Source organism: Canis lupus, chromosome 34 (assembly GCF_003254725.2).
Source record: "Canis lupus dingo isolate Sandy chromosome 34, ASM325472v2, whole genome shotgun sequence".
In the NCBI taxonomy this organism is placed as follows: Eukaryota; Metazoa; Chordata; class Mammalia; order Carnivora; family Canidae; genus Canis; species Canis lupus.
Genome location: NC_064276.1, coordinates 3,118,866 through 3,138,419, shown reverse-complemented (window position 1 = coordinate 3,138,419; position 19,554 = coordinate 3,118,866). Strand labels below are relative to the sequence as shown.

The window sequence follows — 19,554 nt, the reverse complement described above, 5'->3', positions numbered from 1 at the left end:
CCCTCTCCCCCATACTCTCTCTGTTGTAAACTCCATTGGAACAAATGATTTTTCCCATAGTGTGAAGAAATTCCTGGAGCTGCTGTGTCCTGAACTTCAACTGGTTCAGTAAGAACATGTGAAAGTGGGGTCCTGGGAGAAAGGGGGGAGAGAGGTTAGAAAGCCAGGTAAAACTGAAGACAACCGTGAGTTAGTGTTTAAAATAACTTGATGTCTCCCAGCCTAAACCAGCTTTCCAGGAATCGGGCTGGAATGGATTGTGCATCCAAGGGAGTTTGCTTCTGGTTTCTTCTAACTGGAATTCCCCAGCCTCAGCCAAGGCAGCAGGTGCTGTTCAACAGGAGACTAATGTTTTCAAATGCTCTCCTCAATTTCACAAGAGAGATGCTGAAGGAGCATCCCCCTGCCCCTCCCCACACACACAGCAAAAGTTTGGAGGAATGATTTATATCTTTTTCTAAAATGGTTTGGTTTCACTTAGATGAGATTGTCTGGATTTTTTCTTGCCCATGGAGATAGACTACAGAGAAAGAACTAGAGGCCCAGAAGAAATAAAATGTCCATCTCATTTGGGCCAGAATTTGGTACATGATATAGTTTCTTCACATAAGGTCTTAATCCTTAAGGAGAAGGAATGGTTCACAAGACAAAAAAGTTCTGGAAAAGACAAATACCAATGAAGGAAAAGCATGGGTAGAGACATGACGTCACAGAGGGGTTGGCAGATTTGGGAAAGGTATATGCTCAGCCTGGCTGGAGTTGGGCTAAGAAACAGGCTGTGGGGAGGAGTGCTGGCTGAGAAGGGCAGGGATGGTGGAGACAGGACTGGAAACTAAGTTTGAGATGAGATCATGAAGGCCTTTCATTCAATACAAAAATTCTGGTTCTACTTTATAGTCAGTATTATGAAAAAGAAATCTAAAGAAATTTAGATTTATTTAGGCTTACAGAACAGCCAGAAAAACAACCTTAAGTAATAATGTGAGCACACTAAAAGTCAGTTGCCATGGTTCCCTGTTCACACACTTTAACTCTTTAATCCTTAAGTAGCCTTATGTGGTTTATTTTCATTTCACAGAGGAGGAAATTTGACTTACAGATGGTACGAACTTAAGTGGTAGAGCCAGAATAAAACTCTAGCTGTCTGCTTTCAAATAGAGAAATTTAACCATATAACGATGTTGCCTGCTGTAATCATTGCCTTGAAATAATGTCTAAAGGAGAGATTTTTTTAGACAATGTCTTAAAAATAAATATGTTTAAAACAGTGTCCACAGGGGACATTTGGCAGTGCCCAAGACATTTTTGGTTGTCACAATTGGAAGATGCTCATGGCATCCAGTGGGTAGAGGCCAGGAGTACTGCTCAACATCCTACAAGGCATAGGAACCCCTCCTCTACAACAAAGAGCTGTCTGTCCCCAAACTGTCATTAGAGCTGGGTTGAGAAATATTAGGCTAAACATGAACTGTATCTGATCACTTGTGTTGAGTAAGCATGCTAAAAATCTTTTATTCCTTGATTATTTTAGTAGAATGGACACAGGATTTGGTGTCAGAATTAATTGGAAAAGTGTTTAGAACTTGAACATCTGGCTGTCTCCCTTCTAGTCTGTAAATAAATACAGGATAGCCCGTCAGTGTTTGCTGATCTTGGTTTCCATGGATCTAATACGGCAAACAATACCACCTGTTTCATGGGATATGCTCTTAAATGATACATGAAATAATAAATGTGAAAGCGGTTGGTGAAGTATTAAGAGCTGGGTATATTCTAGAGATTGTTACCCTATGATTGCTCTCAATGATATATGTCTGTATTTTAAAAATTTATATAATGCCATTTAATTAAAAAAATAACCCTTTACTGATGTGTTTATTGATATTGGATGTGATACTTACTTGAAAGAACATAAGTGTAAAGACAGACACTCCTTTAGCTTGTAGTAAAAACTGTTAATGAAAATGTGCCCATTTTTTTGCCCTTCATCTCCCTCTAGCAGCAGAGCACCTGGTGGGCTAAAGTTCTTTGGATGCAGTCAGAGTTGGTTCCAATCCTGCTCCACCATGAACTATTTCTGCAGCCTTGGGCTCCTCCTCTCTCTGTCTGGTTTGCTGTTGAATCTCTCCTGGCTGGCATGTTCTTTGTTTTGAGTAAATGTTCATTGAGTCCATCTCTCATAATGAGAGAATAATTCCTACCTTAGAGTAATTGGTAGGATGATCAGAAATAATATATATGAACCCCTTAGAGCAATGTCAGGTACGCAGTGTGGACCGTTGAGAAATGTCCAGTAGTAAATATAACTAGATGAAGAAGAGAAGAACAAGAAATAAGAACCATCTACCACTTTCTGCCAGAGTGAACTCATAACTCTCTCCTTTGTTACTGGGCTTCACTTTAGAAATGTTAATGGAACTGGAGAATATGCAAATGTAACCTTTTCTCCATTAAAACTTGTCACACAGACCAACAATATTGTGACAAAATCCTCATTCTTATATGGACTATCTGAGTTGTTAAAATTGCTAGCGCTCAGCTCAGAGCTAAATAGCAAACAGTTTGAGATCCGTTCCTACGTTATGCTGGCACAGAAACCACAGGGTTGATGGCGCTGTCACAACATTTTATTGAGTTTACTTCCGCGTTGTAAAGAGCCCCAGGACAACCAGAGTCTGAGAATTTAAGATCTGATTTTTAACGAAGCTTCATGTCATTGCTCACTTTGATTTTTTATGTTGGAGGGACATGGCTCACTTTGACTACAGCCTTGATAACTTCCACTGGGTCAGGGCTGTATGGACATCACTTAAAGATATGGAAATCACCACCATTTATAAAGTCGTAAACTTTTGAACTAAAGACCATATTGGCTTTAACTTTTGCATCCAGAGCCAAGGGGTGAGCTGTTTTGTTTCTGATTTGGTTTTGTTGATAAGGTTGGGGTGTGGAGGTGGTGCACGTAAGAACACTGGATGGGGAGAAAATTTTATGACAAAATGGAGATATTTTAATTCCTGATGAATGAGATCTTATCCAATGAGAAACACATGGAAGCATTGATGTCTTCATCCTCATTCCTGGATATTTCCGAGCCAAAGTCAAAAGCTGCCCTACGTGATTTATCACATTTAAACACCATATCTTTGCTTTTATATAAGCAGCAGCATTGGAATTATGACTGTTTAGAAAACAAGCTCAATCGTTTCAGTTTTTAGGAAGAAACGGCTCTCTCCACACTTTGCATTTGGGGAAAACATAATTCCCAAAACTGCATCATAAACATTAATTCATTCAACCATGATTTCTCGACTTGTCTCCTGATGGAGCAGCCACAGTGCAGCTTGTAGATGCATGCAGCTCAAAGGGACCAGATGCCCTCAGCGACCACCCAGCCAGCTCCTCCCTCCTGGAGATGATCCTCTTTTTATTTAAAATCTGCATGACAAATTACATCCTCTCTTTTCACAAAATATTGAGGCAACTCACACAAATCATCTATGACGATATGATAAGACAAATGAAAAATCAAGTACAAAAAAAGAGAGAATTAAAACGTTATGAGCTTAAAGGTACCATACTTGCTTGTTTCAATTTGATTCTTTCCTTATGAGTAGCCCTGCCATCAACAGAGAAATTGAGGGGACAGGGTTATTCTTGTTAGTTAAGTCAAAGAATAGAATCCAACCACTTCCTGCACTGAGAAGGAGAATCTGGGACTTGTCCCAATATCTATGGCTGCTCTCTGGTTAGGATGCGTTGGTAGGCTGAAAAAGGCCCCAAAGGTATCCAGGGTTTTTCTTTCTTTTTTTTTTTAATTTTATTTATTTATTCATGAGAGACACAGAGAGAGGCAGGGACAAAGGCAGAGGGAAAAGCAGGCTCCATGCAGGGAGCCCAATTCGGGACTCTATCCCAGGACCTCAGGATTATGTCCTGAGCCAAAGGCAGATGCTCCACCACTGAGCCACCCAGGTGTCCCAGGTCCAGGTTTTAATCCCTGGAACCTGTGAACACTACCTTATTTGGCAGCATGGACTTTGCATAGAATAAAAAGGCAGCACATCACTGAAATAAGATGTTACATTGCTGTCTTTGAAGGTAGAGGAAGGAGCCATGAGCCAAGATATGTAAGGAACGCAGTAATTCTAGGAGCTGGAAAAGGCAAGGACAAGGATCTTCCCCTAGGACCTCTGGAGGCAGCGTGGCCCAACTAACACGCTGATTGTAGACCAGTGAACCTGATTTCAGACTTCGGGCCTCCAGGACTGCAAGAGGATGAATGTGTGTCACTGTAAATCATCTACTTTGTGTTACTTTGTTATAGCAGCTGCAGGAAACAGATGCAGATATGGCTTTTTTAAGCTGAGAAGAGACCACTCCTCTGGAGAGACTCCAGGAAGGTGAAGAGAGCTGTTGGATTATCCCAAGAGGGACCACCTCCAATTCCTGCCTCTGGGAGTCCTCCCTGTGATTGCTGATTCTCAAGTCCACTCATCTACCGATTTACTCTGACTTACCAATCACCTCTTGGTTATCTATTTGAAACTGACACCTCTCTGACCTGCAGCTTATTTCAGGAAGGCCAAGCAGCCTTCACTTCTCCCCATATTCCTGCAGGCTGCCTGGCTTCCTGCTTTGTCCAAGGATTCAGCTATAAACTACTCACTTCTATAGCCAATGTTCTCTGAGTGGACATTACGTATCTAGTCATTGGAGATTCAGTACTGAACACAGCAAAAGTTCCTGCCCTTGGAGAACTACCTTCTAATTGTGATTGGCAATTCATTATTAAAAGAGCAAGATACATTATTTGTCAGATAGTGTTAAGTGTGTACTGGGTTGAATCATGTTCCCTCAAAAATTTATGTCCACTTGGAACCCCAGAATGTAACTTTACGGTCTTTATAGATGTAATTAAGGATCAAGGTGATATCTTACTGGATTGAGAATGGGCCCTAAATCCAATGACAGGGTCCTTATAAGATATATAAAGACAAAGGGAGAAGAAAGTGATATGCAGACAGAGGTAGGGACTGGAGTGATGTGGCTACAAGCCAGCAGGTGCCAAGGGTTGACTGTAGCCATGGGAAGCAAGGAGACATGAACATTTTCTCCTTCAGAGCTTCTGGAAGAAGCCAACTCTGCAGACACCTGGACTTGACTTCTGATCTCCTTAACTGTTAGAGAATAAATTTCTGTTGTTTTAAGCTACCTTGTTTGTTGTATTTTGTTACAGCAGCCACAGGAAACTAATACAAGTGTAACAGGAAAAATGAAGCAGACATAGGCAATAGCAGTATACCTGTGCTTGTGCCTGCCCTACAACCCACACACTATGCTGGGGGTTATTAGTGTAAATACTGTAGCTGTGGAATACCTCTCTGAGAAGGTGACCCTGGAGCATAGACCTGGACTATGGACTTGGATGTGGTGGTAGGTGAAAGGACTGTTCCAGAAAGGGAGAACGGTGAAAAGACCCTGAGGCAAGAATATGCATGGCATGTCAGACAAGAGGTGAGAAGGCCAGTGAATGAAGTGGAGTGGGTCCTGGAGCCATGCTGAGAGAAGCAGTATGGGCCCAGATATCACAGGATTTGTCAGTCATGGCAGGCTTTTGGCTTCTGTTCTGAGAGACATGGGCACCACTGAACATTGTGATGATTCACATTTTTAGAGGATCACTTTGACAGTGGTCACACAGCTGTATACATCTGTCAACACTCAGAAACTACAGGCCTAAAAAAATGGCAAGTTTATTGTATATAAATTATACCCTGATGAAGAGGAGTTCATAAAAGGTCCCTCTGGCTGCAGGGTTGAGAACAGACTCGAGGGGGCAGGACAGGGCAGTGGCTTCTGCAGGGATCCTGGCGAGGGTGATGGTGCAGTGGAGGGAGTCTGGATGCATGCTGGAGGCAGAGACAGCAGTGTGTCCGGATGGGTGGCATAGAGAATGTGAGGGCAAGAGATGCCCAGTGGATGGCTCTGATCTGCCTTTTTTCCACCAGTGCTCACATTAACTGGTGACTCCTGTCGCCTCATCCATCACACCTTGCCTGGGGACAATCAGGTGGACTGGCCAGGCTAGGACCCACTTTGGGGAACTGGCAGGTATTATTTCAGAATAAGGATGACCAATTTCAACTAGTAAGTTTTCTGCTGGCTGCTGAAGTGGAGACACAGAAACAGTAAAATAATGAGAAAACTGCTCATTTCCCAACTATTATAGGTCCTGGGTGCCTTAAATAAACCTCAGCCAAGGAATGGGCTTTGTCTCAGAGTTCAGTTGTCAGGGACCAAGGATGAAAAGCAACAAAAAACAATTAGCAAAATTTATTTATTTTGCTATTATTTATTATTTTAAATCTCATGTATTTTAAGTACCAGCGAATTTCTGCTTCTATTAAGGGCCTAAATATTCCATTAGATTGCAAAGAATATTATCAATTATACCGTGATACCTATTCAGTATCAAATTTTAAATTTCATTTTTTTTTATCTATTAGTACAACTAGACTTTTTCAATGTTCCACAATGAAAAACCAACTTCATACTTTAGTTGTCCTGGAAATTCTAACAGACTGTGTTTGGTGGTAGTAGCCCAAGGGAACAAAGGACAAATTAGTACCCATAAACTTTTCCTTGTAAGCCATAATGACTTTATGGAAAATGTTTATATTCTATGCCTATGTACCCATTTTGAAATTAAGAGGCCATGATGCTGCTTAGAAAAATCACCTTGGATCTGTGAAGCTCCAGTGGGAACAAAGGGAAGGATTTGACACTTATGATCCAGGTGGGGAGCACATGATTCTAGGATGCCAGAGCAACAGTTTTTACTTTGTTAATATCGGCAGAGATCAGGATTTTGCCTCATGATTAGATTAGGAATTTGGGAAAACGCTACAAAGGCCTTGATCATCCTCAAAAAGTTTTATCATGGGAGGAGGGGCAAGATGGCGGAAGAGTAGGGTCCCCAAGTCACCTGTCCCCACCAAATTACCTAGATAACCTTCAAATCATCCTGAAAATCTACGAATTCGGCCTGAGACTTAAAGAGAGACCAGCTGGAATGCTACAGTGAGAAGAGTTCGCGCTTCTATCAAGGTAGGAAGACGGGGAAAAAGAAATAAAGAAACAAAAGGCCTCCGAGGGGGAGGGGCCCCGCGAGGAGCCGGGCTGAGGCCGGGGCGAGTGTCCCCAGGACAGGAGAGTCCCGTCCCGGAGGAGCAGGAGCTGCACCGACCTTCCCGGGCGGAAAGGGGCTCGCAGGGAGGTGGAGCAGGACCCAGGAGGGCGGGGATGCCCTCGGGCTCCCGGGGACACGTAACAGACACCTGCGCCCCGGGAGAGTGCGCCGAGCTCCCTAAGGGCTGCAGCGCGCACGGCGGGACCCGGAGCAGCTGGGGGGGCTCGGGGGCGGCTCCGCGGAAGGGGCTGCGGGGCGGGAGCAGCTCGGAGGGGCTCGGGGGAGGCTCCGCGGAGGGGGCTGCGGGGCGGGAGCGCGAATGCAACAGCGCAGGCCCCGTAGCACAGGGCGCCGGGACACAGCCCAAGGATCTGGCCTCCCCCCGGGAAAGGCAGAGGCGGGGAGGGCCCAGGACAGCAAGGACGCTCCTGCCCCGAGCTGAGCAGATCAACGGCCCTGCCCCGAGCCTCCAGGCCCTGCAGACGGAGAGTTCTGGAGCTACTGCAGGGGCTGACTCCAGGGCTGCAGAGCTGACCCTGCCAGTGCGGTTGTTCCTCCTGGGGCCTCACGGGGTAAACTGCCCCCACTGAGCCCTGCACCAGGCAGGGGCAGAGCAGCTCCCCCAAGTGCTAACACCTGAAAATCAGCACAACAGGCCCCTCCCCCAGAACACCAGCTAGACGGACAAGTTCCAGGGGAAGTCAAGGGACCTAAAGTATACAGAATCAGAAGACACTCCCCGGTGTTTTTTTGTTTTTTTGTTTTTTTATTTCTGATTGCTTCCCCCACCCCTTTTTTTCACCTTTCTTTCTTTTTCTCTCTTTTTCTTCTCTTTTTTCCTTTTTTCTTCTTTTTTCTTTTTCTCTTTTCTTTCATTCTCTCTCTCTCTTATTCTCCTTTTCCCAATACAACTTGTTTTTGCCACTCTGCACTGAGCAAAATGACTAGAAGGAAAACCTCACCTCAAAAGAAAGAATCAGAAACAGTCCTCTCTCCCACAGAGTTACAAAATCTGGATTACAATTCAATGCCAGAAAGCCAATTCAGAAGCACTATTATACAGCTACTGGTGGCTCTAGAAAAAAGCATAAAGGACTCAAGAGACTTCATGACTGCAGAATTTAGATCCAATCAGGCAGAAATTAAAAATCAATTGAATGAGATGCAATCCAAACTAGAAGTCCTAACGACGAGGGTTAACGAGGTGGAAGAACGAGTGAGTGACCTAGAAGACAAGTTGATGGCAAAGAGGGAAACTGAGGAAAAAAGAGACAAACAAAAGACCATGAAGATAGATTAAGGGAAACAAACGACAGCCTGAGGAAGAAAAACCTACGTTTAATTGGGGTTCCCGAGGGCGCCGAAAGGGACAGAGGGCCAGAATATGTATTTAAACAAATCCCAGCTGAAAACTTTCCTAATCTGGGAAGGGAAACAGGCATTCAGATCCAGGAAATAGAGAGATCCCCCCCGCCCCGCCTAAAATCATTAAAAACCGCTTAACACCTCAACATTTAATTGTTAAGCTTGCAAATTCCAAAGATAAAGAGAAGATCCTTAAAGCAGCAAGAGACAAGAAATCCCTGACTTTTATGGGGAGGAGTATTAGGGTAACAGCAGACCTCTCCACAGACACCTAGGCAGGCCAGAAAGGGCTGGCAGGATATATTCAGGGTCCTAAATGAGAAGAACATGCAACCAAGAATACTTTATCCAGCAAGGCTCTCATTCAAAATGGAAGGGGAGATAAAGAGCTTCCAAGACAGGCAGGAACTGAAAGAATATGTGACCTCCAAACCAGCTCTGCAAGAAATTTTAAGGGGGACTCTTAAAATTCCCCTTTAAAAAGAAGTTCAGTGGAACAATCCACAAACACAAGGACTGAATAGATATCATGATGACACTAAACTCATATCTGTCAATAGTAACTCTGAACATGAACGGGCTTAATGACCCCATCAAAAGGCGCAGGGTTTCAGACTGGATAAAAAAGCAGGACCCATCTATTTGCTGTCTACAAGAGACGCATTTTAGACAGAAGGACACCTACAGCCTGAAAATAAAAGGTTGGAGAACCATTTACGATTCAAATGGTCCTCAAAAGAAAGCAGGGGTAGCCATCCTTATATCAGATAAACTAAAATTTACCCCGAAGACTGTAGTGAGAGATGAAGAGGGACACTATATCATACTTAAGGATCTATCCAACAAGAGGACTTAACAATCCTCAATATATATGCCCTGAATGTGGGAGCTGCCAAATATTTAAACCAATTAATAATCGAAGTGAAGAAATACACTTATACTTGGTAACTTCAATCTAGCTCTTTCTACCCTCGATAGGTCTTCTAAGCACAACATCTCCAAAGAAACGAGAGCTTTAAATGATACACTGGACCAGATGGATTTCACAGATATCTACAGAACTTTACATCCAAACTCAACTGAATACACATTCTTCTCAAGCGCACATGGAACTTTCTCCAGAATAGACCACATACTGGGTCACAGATTGGGTCTGAACCGATACCAAAAGATTGGGATCGTCCCCTGCATATTCTCAGACCATAATGCCTTGAAATTAGAACTAAATCACAACAAGAAGTTTGGAAGGACCTCAAACACGTGGAGGTTAAGGACCATCCTGCTAAAAGATAAAAGGGTCAACCAGAAAATTAAGGAAAAATTAAAAAGATTCATGGAAACTAATGAGAATGAAAATACAACCATTCAAAATCTTTGGGATGCAGCAAAAGCAGTCCTAAGGGGGAAATACATCGCAATACAAGCATCCATTCAAAAACTGGAAAGAACTCAAATACAAAAGCTAACCTTACACATAAAGGAGCTAGAGAAAAAACAGCAAATAGATCCTACACCCAAGAGAAGAAGGGAGTTAATAAAGATTCGAGCAGAACTCAAGGAAATCGAGACCAGAAGAACTGTGGAACAGATCAACAGAACCAGGAGTTGGTTCTTTGAATTAATAAGATAGATAAACCATTAGCCAGCCTTATTAAAAAGAAGAGAGAGAAGACTCAAATTAATAAAATCATGAATGAGAAAGGAGAGATCACTACCAACACCAAGGAAATACAAACGATTTTAAAAACATATTATGAACAGCCATACGCCAATAAATTAGGCAATCTAGAAGAAATGGACGCATTCCTGGAAAGCCACAAACTACCAAAACTGGAACAGGAAGAAACAGAAAACCTGAACAGGCCAATAACCAGGGAGGAAATTGAAGCAGTCATCAAAAACCTCCCAAGACACAAAAGTCCAGGGCCAGATGGCTTCCCAGGGGAATTCTATCAAACGTTTAAAAAAGAAACCATACCTATTCTCCTAAAGCTGTTTGGAAAGATAGAAAGAGATGGAGTACTTCCAAATTCGTTCTATGAGGCCAGCATCACCTTAATTCCAAAACCAGACAAAGACCCCACCAAAAAGGAGAATTACAGACCAATATCCCTGATGAACATGGATGCAAAAATTCTCAACAAGATACTGGCCAATAGGATCCAACAGTACATTAAGAAAATTATTCACCCTGACCAAGTAGGATTTATCCCCGGGACACAAGGCTGGTTCAACACCCGTGAAACAATCAATGTGATTCATCATATCAGCAAGAGAAAAACCAAGAACCATATGATCCTCTCATTAGATGCAGAGAAAGCATTTGACAAAATACAGCATCCATTCCTGATCAAAACTCTTCAGAGTGTAGGGATAGAGGGAACTTTCCTCGACATCTTAAAAGCCATCTATGAAAAGCCCACAGCAAATATCATTCTCAATGGGGAAGCACTGGGAGCCTTTCCCCTAAGATCAGGAACAAGACAGGGATGTCCACTCTTACCACTGCTATTCAACATAGTACTGGAAGTCCTAGCCTCAGCAATCAGACAACAAAAAGACATTAAAGGCATTCAAATTGGCAAAGAAGTCAAACTCTCCCTCTTTGCTGATGACATGATACCCTACATAGAAAACCCAAAAGCCTCCACCCCAAGATTGCTAGAACTCATACAGCAATTTGGTAGCGTGGCAGGATTCAAAATCAATGCCCAGAAATCAATGGCATTTCTATACACTAACAATGAGACTGAAGAAATTAAGGAGTCAATCCCATTTACAATTGCACCCAAAAGCATAAGGTACCTAGGAATAAACCTAACCAAAGAGGCAAAGGATCTATACCCTAAAAACTACAGAACACTTCTGAAAGAAATTGAGGAAGACACAAAGAGATGGAAAAATATTCCATGCTCCTGGATTGGAAGAATTAATATTGTGAAAATGTCAATGTTACCCAGGGCAATTTACACGTTTAATGCAATCCCTATCAAAATACCATGGACTTTCTTCAGAGAGTTAGAACAAATTATTTTAAGATTTGTGTGGAAGCAGAAAAGACCCCAAATAGCCAGGGGAATTTTAAAAAGGAAAACCATATCTGGGGGCATCACAATGCCAGATTTCAGGTTGTACTACAAAGCTGTGGTCATCAAGACAGTGTGGTACTGGCACAAAAACAGACACATAGATCAGTGGAACAGAATAGAGAACCCAGAAGTGGACCCTGAACTTTATGGTCAACTAATATTCGATAAAGGAGGAAAGAGTATCCATTGGAAGAAAGACAGTCTCTTCAATAAATGGTGCTGAGAAAATTGGACATCCACATACAGAAGAATGAAACTAGACCACTCTCTTGCACCATACACAAAGATAAACTCAAAAGGGATGAAAGATCTAAATGTGACACAAGAGTCCATCAAAATTCTAGAGGAGAACACAGGCAACACCCTTTTTGAACTCAGCCTCAGTAACTTCTTGCAAGATACATCCACGAAGGCAAAAGAAACAAAAGCAAAAATGAACTATTGGGACTTCATCAAGATAAGAAGCTTTTGCACAGCAAAGGATACAGTCAACAAAACTAAAAGACAACCTACAGAGTGGGAGAAGATATTTGCAAATGACATATCAGATAAAGGGCTAGTTTCCCAGATCTGTAAAGAACTTATTAAACTCAACAGCAAAGAAACAAACAATCCAATCATGAAATGGGCAAAAGACATGAACAGAAATCTCACAGAGGAAGACATAGACATGGCCAACATGCACATGAGAAAATGCTCTGCATCACTTGCCATCAGGGAAATACAAATCAAAACCACATTGAGATACCACCTCACCCCAGTGAGAATGGGGAATATTAACGAGGCAGGAAACCACAAATGTTGGAGAGGATGCGGAGAAAGGGGAACCCTCTTACACTGTTGGTGGGAATGTGAACTGGTGCAGCCACTCTGGAAAACTGTGTGGAGGTTCCTCAAAGAGTTAAAAATAGACCTGCCCTACGACCCAGCAATTGCACTGCTGGGGATTTACCCCAAAGATGCAGATGCAATGAAACCCCGGGACACCTGCACCCCGATGTTTATAGCAGCAATGTCCACAATAGCCAAACTGTGGAAGGAGCCTCGGTGTCCATCGAAAGATGAATGGATAAAGAAGATGTCGTCTCTGTATACAATAAAATATTACTCAGCCATTAGAAATGAGAAATACCTACCATTTGCTTCAACGTGGATGGAACTGGAGGGTATTATGCTGAGTGAAATAAGTCAATTGGAGAAGGACAATCATTATATGTTCTCATTCATTTGGGGAATATAAATAATAGTGAAAGGGAATATAAGGGAAGGGAGAAGAAATGTGTGGGAAATATCAGAAAGGGAGACAGAACATGAAGACTCCTAATTCTGGGAAAGGAACTAGGGGTGGTGGAAGGGGAGGAGGGTGGGGGGTGGGGGTGAATGGGTGATGGGCACTGAGGGGGACACTTGACGGGATGAGCACTTGGTGTTATTCTGTATGTTGGTAAATTGAACACCAATAAAAAATTATTTTATTAAAAAAGTTTTATCATATGTATTAAAGGAAACTTAATATTAAATATAATTTAAAATGGCCTAGAGATATCTGTGTATAAATTATAGAATGGAGCATGCTTTCTTATAAATTAGGTAATGATATCATCCAACAGTTCTCTGTGAAAAAAAAATCTTTTTTTTTAGATCTTATTTATTTATTATTCATTAGAAACAGAGAGAGAGAGAGAGAGAAGAGAGAGAGAGAGGCAGAGACACAGGCAGAAGGAGAAGCAGGCTCCATGCAGGGAGCCCGACGTGGGACTCAATCCTGGGTCTCCAGGATCACACCCTGGGCTGAAAGCAGCGCTAAACCACTGAGCCACCCGGGCTGCCCGAAAAAAAATCTTTAAAAAAGACCTTTTAATGGTTCTTTTCATGAAAACTTCTGAGCTTTTGATAAAAGACATAATTACATGGCTTTTATAATTACATTCTAAAAGTAAGAACACCATCTCCAAAGACTGCATGCTAGGCTTGGGTTTCTGGAAGAGAGAAACTGTCCCATTGCACCAGTCTCGGCGTCTTTAGAAAGAATGCTGTCAGTACATACCTGAGGGTTAATGACTAAGCAGAATCCAGGGTTGGTATCTGTGGTTGATTTTGGTCCTGCAAATATTGGTAGCATGTTTCACACATACAATTTCATTTTTGTCACCTCATTTTAGTTCTCCAAAGATTGACAACTCAATTTATTTCAGATAACTATGAACAGATATACTTCCTTTAAAGAAAATCTTAATAGAATCTAACAAAATTTGGTCCACAAGAGGTATCAAGTGAAAAAGATGTTTGAATATGTTCTTTAAATGAAGTAACAAATCATCTGAAAATAGCACCCATACATTGTCTCCTTCCAGGGGTATTTGAGAAGGCTTTTTATGAATCAAGAGAAGTTCCAGGTCCTGGGGACATGAGTATTGAGTCTTGAGCTCAAACTGCTTATACTTTAGTAGAGAAGACACATTCTAAATAAGCAATGACCATTAACCAAATAAAACTTATTATTCAGAAAAATGCCAGAACTGGGGCGTGTGGGAGGCTCAGTCATTTAAGTGTCCAATTCTTGATTTTGGCTCAAATCATGATCTCAGGGTTGTGAGATCAAACCCCACCCTGTGCTCTGCGCTGGGTGTGGAGCCTGCCTAGGGTTCCTCCTTTCCTTTTAGCTAGGGAAAAGAAAAGGCCAGAGTTGCATTTAAAGTCCATCTAGTTGGCTTTTTCCACTATCCAAATAGTGCTAGATTCAAATCACTTCAAAGGATGACAGAATCTTTTTTTTAAGATTTTATTTTTTTATTCATGAGAGACACAGAGAGAGAGAGAGGCAGAGACACAGGCAGAGGGAGAAACAGGCTCCATGCAGGGAGCCTGATGCAGGACTTGATCCCGGGACTCTGGGGTCACACCCTGAGCCAAAGGCAGGTGCTCAACCACTGAGCCACCCAGGTGTCCTGGATGACATAAATTATTATTACTTTTATTAAATAATTATACCATCATGAAAAATCATAATAATGTCTTATAATTTCCAGAATGTTTACATAGGCATTTGTATTTGCTCTTCTTTACATTTTAGAACTGGAGGGGACTTTAACTAGAATTTCCCATGCTTATTGCATAGACTCGGAAACACAGGTCAGACTATTTAGTGACTTGATCAAGGTGCATGGAACCTGGTGGTCAATTATGAAGGTTTGAAGCCTACTCAAAGTGACATTTAGCTAAGATATCTCCTCCATCGGACTGCTCTACAAAGCACACAGACTCTAGTTCTAAACCTTGATTTTTTGCCTCTGAATTGTAGTGGGCAATATTGTGGGAATAGAACTACCTAATAGAGAAAGCATGCTATTTAAGAAGGAAATAAACACTTACTCTAATGGTCTTATGCTTCCTGATAAACATAGAGTCATGTGGTATAAGGGGATGGCGTTCAGGAAGGGTAAACTTCCTTTGTTAATTTTAAAAATTTATTTGCTTTTTAAAAAGTAATCTCTGCACCCAATGTGGGGCTCAAACTCATAGTCACAAGATCAAGAGTCGCATGCCTACTGATTGAGCCAGGTAGGTGTCTCAGGAAAGGTAAACTTTAAAAACTTTATCAACGCAGTCCAACCAAGATTATCAAGATAATACCTGGGGTTGAACAAAATTGGTCTTACTGTTCCTAACAACAAGAAAGAACCACCACCCTGGAACTGCAGGGTATTTCAATAAGATGCTGTTAGAGCAGACTTAGGGAATCTGTGCTTGTGTTAGGCACTTTGGGGTCAGAGCCTGGTTCTGGATTGGCTGCTGGCAGGATGTGACTCAGTATCTTCCAGATTCTTAAGGATATGGGAGGGGAGACTAAAGCAAGGCTCAAACTGAGCAGGCTTCCATCTCAGCCTGGATATGTGGTTGTTTCCATCAGTTTTGTGATTTGGACAGTGTTCATGTTTTGTCTGTGTTCAGACAGGACTACGGAGGGGGTTTTGATTTTGTCTCAATCCATTCTTGTCAGAGCAGTCTTGTGTGATGCTGATGTTTTGTGAAATTGTTCATGCTCCAAAGCACACCAAGACCAGTTGTGGATGCCCAGCCAGGTCCTGGTTGCCAGGAGCTGGGGCACCTGCTCTTTCTTGGCCACCAGGTCTGGGCTGCCCAGTTAGGAGACCCAGCGGGTCTCAGAAAGGGAAGGGAAGGTACCAGAGGTCAACATTCCTTTCTGCCTCTGGAGAAGTGGCTTTATGGGGGTTAAAGTGGTATCGTTAAACCCTGTCCACGTGATATCAGAACCACAAGTGAGAAGAAAAGAGATGGAGCCAGTTGCTTTGTTCCCATTAGGTCACATTCTGTCTACCTCTATTTTTTTCTTCTGTATACTTGGCTGGTTATTTTAAAATCTTAAAGACAGCAAGTCTGACATTCGAATGTAAGTACTGATGAATGACTTCGTGGGTTACATCTCTTGGCAGTATTCTGTTGTTGTTGCTACTGAAATGCATCAAAAATGGGAAGAAAGCTTTTGGATATCGTTGCTGTTTAGCTGCTCAAGAAGGGAAAAAAGGCAAACAACTCTGAACAGTCACTAGTGTCTATGTCAAAAACAACCCCAACATACCTAGGTAGGACTATTTCAATTTGCCCTTCAAGGAAGCATAAAGAAGTTATGAACATTTGGTATAGTCTTCATACTAGAAAACGAGAAAGGCAGTGTTCAAGTGGCCATTCAGAAGTATTTCTCCTAACTAGACATTAAATGCAAAGGAATTCCATGTGCAGGCATTTCCTTTTTTTTTTTTCTTTTAAAGATTTTATGTATTTGACAGAGAGAGAATACAGCAGTGGGAGTGGCAGGCAGAGGGAGAAGGAGAAGCAGGCTTCCCGTTGAGCAAGGAGCCCAATGCGGGGCTCGATCCTGGGACCTTGAGCCAAAGGCAGATGCTTAACTGACTGAGCCACCCAAGCACCCCACGTTTTATCATATTTCACCTTATTTTTTTTGTTCTGGATTTTTCTAAATATAAAATATGGAGGATATAGATATATATATACATATATGTATATGTATGCATTTACCCCTTATTTGAATAAGATAACCAATAATGGATATTTATTAGTGGTCCCTGCAGATCATGGGTAAAGGGTATAGACAGGCTATCTGTATATCGTTATCCTGGAAGATTCCATATCTGTGTAACTGAATGCATTAGCTTCTTTTTAAAGTACCATCATAAAAAAAAAAGACAGTATTCATTTCCAGATAACAGTGTCCCATTACCTTTAATTTCTAACCATTGATAAAGTCTTAGACTTGGCTTTTATTACCTCTGTGTCTGCCTAACTCTCTGTAGAATGGCTGTGATTAATTTGAAAATTAATTGAAAAGTTTGCAATGAGTTTAAAGATATTTTCTGTTATTGCTACCATAGACTTTTATAATTTAAAACAGGCAGGATGGCCGAAAGGGCTGATGGAGTATGTTTGATTACTGGAAAAAGAGCAAGCGGCAGATAAGTAGAGTTTTATTTATGTGAATAATAAAAGCACACAACATTTCTTTTATCTTTTTTACTAATTAAGAATTATGATTTCTTCATTAAGCATTTCTTTATGCACTAGAAGAACATTCTAAGTTCTATCCACAGCTGCAAAATGAAGCCACAAGGAAACAAATTACTTGAGTCTTTAAAAATACTAATTTAATATCTAATTGTTGAGCTCTTATTATTTCTTTGTGGGAAGGACTGGATACAAAAACTGGGTGGAGCCTCACTTTATATAATAACTGTGGGGGTTCCCAAACCATATTGGCTCATAAAGTCCTCCATATATTGTTCATGGTGCCTCTGGGCCAAAAGAAATGCCTTACAGCTCTCCATTTATTAAGTAGCTAAATCCGAACACTTCAGAACTGTCTATGTCCTCACCAGCTAGCACCTTTGGGGCGCTTCTCCAACCTCAAATCAGACACTGCAGCCTTCAATTCCTCTCGAAGCTGATGTTCACATGGGGCTTGCATCTTATGAGAGAAATGTTTGAAAATCCAGGTCTGCAGGATTATGACATCATCAAAAGGAATGTGACACAATTGAATCTTGAAACTGAACTAATGCAAGCTCATGCTTCTCTTGGTGTCCGACACATGGTTTATTTCTCTGGAAAACTCCAACTATTTTGAGGAGCCCCTTTGAGTTTGCCATGTCATCCCGGGGCACCTCAGACATGGTCTGGGTCCTTCCCATCACTATGGCCTAAAGTTTTATCTTGGAAGATTTAAGTTCAGAATTTCAACAAAGCAACAGAGTAGGTAAGTTCAATGAACATCAACACTTGTCTTTTGGGAAAATGTTCTTACTCATTTGTAATAGTTTCTCCTTTTGTAACTGTTTTGAAATGTATTACTTTAAGGCTTTTAAAAGACCTAAATCACAGCATGCCTTAATGGTTCCTTATCTGTTTAAAAAAATGCTTACAACAGAATTTGGGGAAGATACCAACATTTAAACTTGCCTTCTCTCTTTCTCTCTCTGTTTAGCCTTAGCAAGAGTACAGTACAATGGGATGTAATGCTCACGACAAAAGTACTGCTTTGGTGGCAATGACATTACTGAAAACATAATATCCAGCATGCCCTTCAGGGTCTGAAATTACTCTTAAGGTTTTCATTCTTGAACTTGATTTTGAGGGACCTCCTTCATACCCATTTCCAGACTTTTCTCCAGGTTTTGTTGGGCTCTGTGGACTTGGACTTTAGGAAAAGAGGTCACATGAGAAACATGAGAGCCACAAAAGTCCAACAAGTTCAGTAAACTGAAGATTCTGCTCTCAGATGAACATAACAGGCACTCTAGATTTACTTGCACTGAAATGACCAGAGATCATAGAGATAATACTTTATCCACTACCGCTAGAGACAATTATAGATTTTATAATCAGGGAGATGATCTCTTTACATCACATGCTTTTACGATAAGCGCTGACATGACTTCTGTTTGTACAAGTATATACGTCAACATACTAAGAGCTCCTATTTACTGAGTGAGTCCTGTGTGCCCCCAACTGCTCTGGGTGCCCTACCCACTTCCTACTCACCACATTCCCCTCAGGGAGGTACCATTAGAGCCCCTATTTTATAGATGCAGCAGCTGTGACACAGAAAGCTTTAGCAACTTGCCCAAGATTCCAGAGACAATCAAGTGATGGAGCCACAGTTAAAATTTAGGTAGATTCTCTTTGAAACTCACCCTAACCAAGATGCTGCACTAACCAACATTTTTCATTATTATTTTTACAAACAACTAGAAGTTAGAATGCATGCCTGTCAGAAATTTCATTAGAAGAAGGTAAAATTCATTTAATTTAGGACTGACACCATGTCTATGATGTTATGTTTCAAAGACAATTACTTTCTTTCTTTAAACTGAGACTCGTATAATTTTAAAATTATCAGTAACACAGAGACATTTTATGTCACCAACTTTTGTAAAGCAATGATATTATGTTTTAAGCAAACATCTCTCTTATGCTTTGTACATTTACACCTTCAGGCAATCTCATTCCAAGGATTCCAGGACCCAGAATTAGGAGATGGAACAGAAAAGGAAAGGTCTTTCAGGGAAAGACCAATGCTCTCAACCAGTTCTTAAATAGTCCTTTTCCTTTCTTTCATGACCTGGTCTCTAAATTTTACTTGGTCCCACACTCAGCCCATTCCTCCAAATTCCTTCCAAACTGGTTATGTTCTGCACTTCTCAGGCTTTTGAACGTCACATGGGATTCGTTTAATTAATGACTATGATGTCAAATACAATTGGCCGTCTTGAGGTTTATGTCTGTAAAGGTTTATGCTGCTTGAAGTTCAATAAATAACACCTTCCAGAGAGAAAACAGTTTCCTAATTTGTATTATTCTACTAACCTTAGTGTT

General features: G+C 41.4%; 1 protein-coding gene and 1 long non-coding RNA gene across 8 annotated transcripts in view; one reads left to right on the top strand and one right to left on the bottom strand.

Annotated features, from left to right (window-relative positions):
- The window catches only part of CTNND2 (catenin delta 2), a 924,458-nt gene that overhangs the window by 262,105 nt on the left and 642,799 nt on the right, over window positions 1-19,554 (bottom strand). The gene's annotated exons all lie outside the window — the stretch shown is intronic.
- The window catches only part of LOC112662727 (uncharacterized), a 51,858-nt gene continuing 50,008 nt past the window's right edge, over window positions 17,705-19,554 (top strand). For 2 of the 3 annotated variants that reach the window (XR_004811994.2, XR_003138782.3), the window contains exon 1: window positions 17,705-17,935. This is a non-coding gene — a long non-coding RNA (uncharacterized LOC112662727). The remainder of the gene's footprint in view (window positions 17,936-19,554) is intronic. The other variant, XR_003138781.3, reaches the window with a different exon arrangement.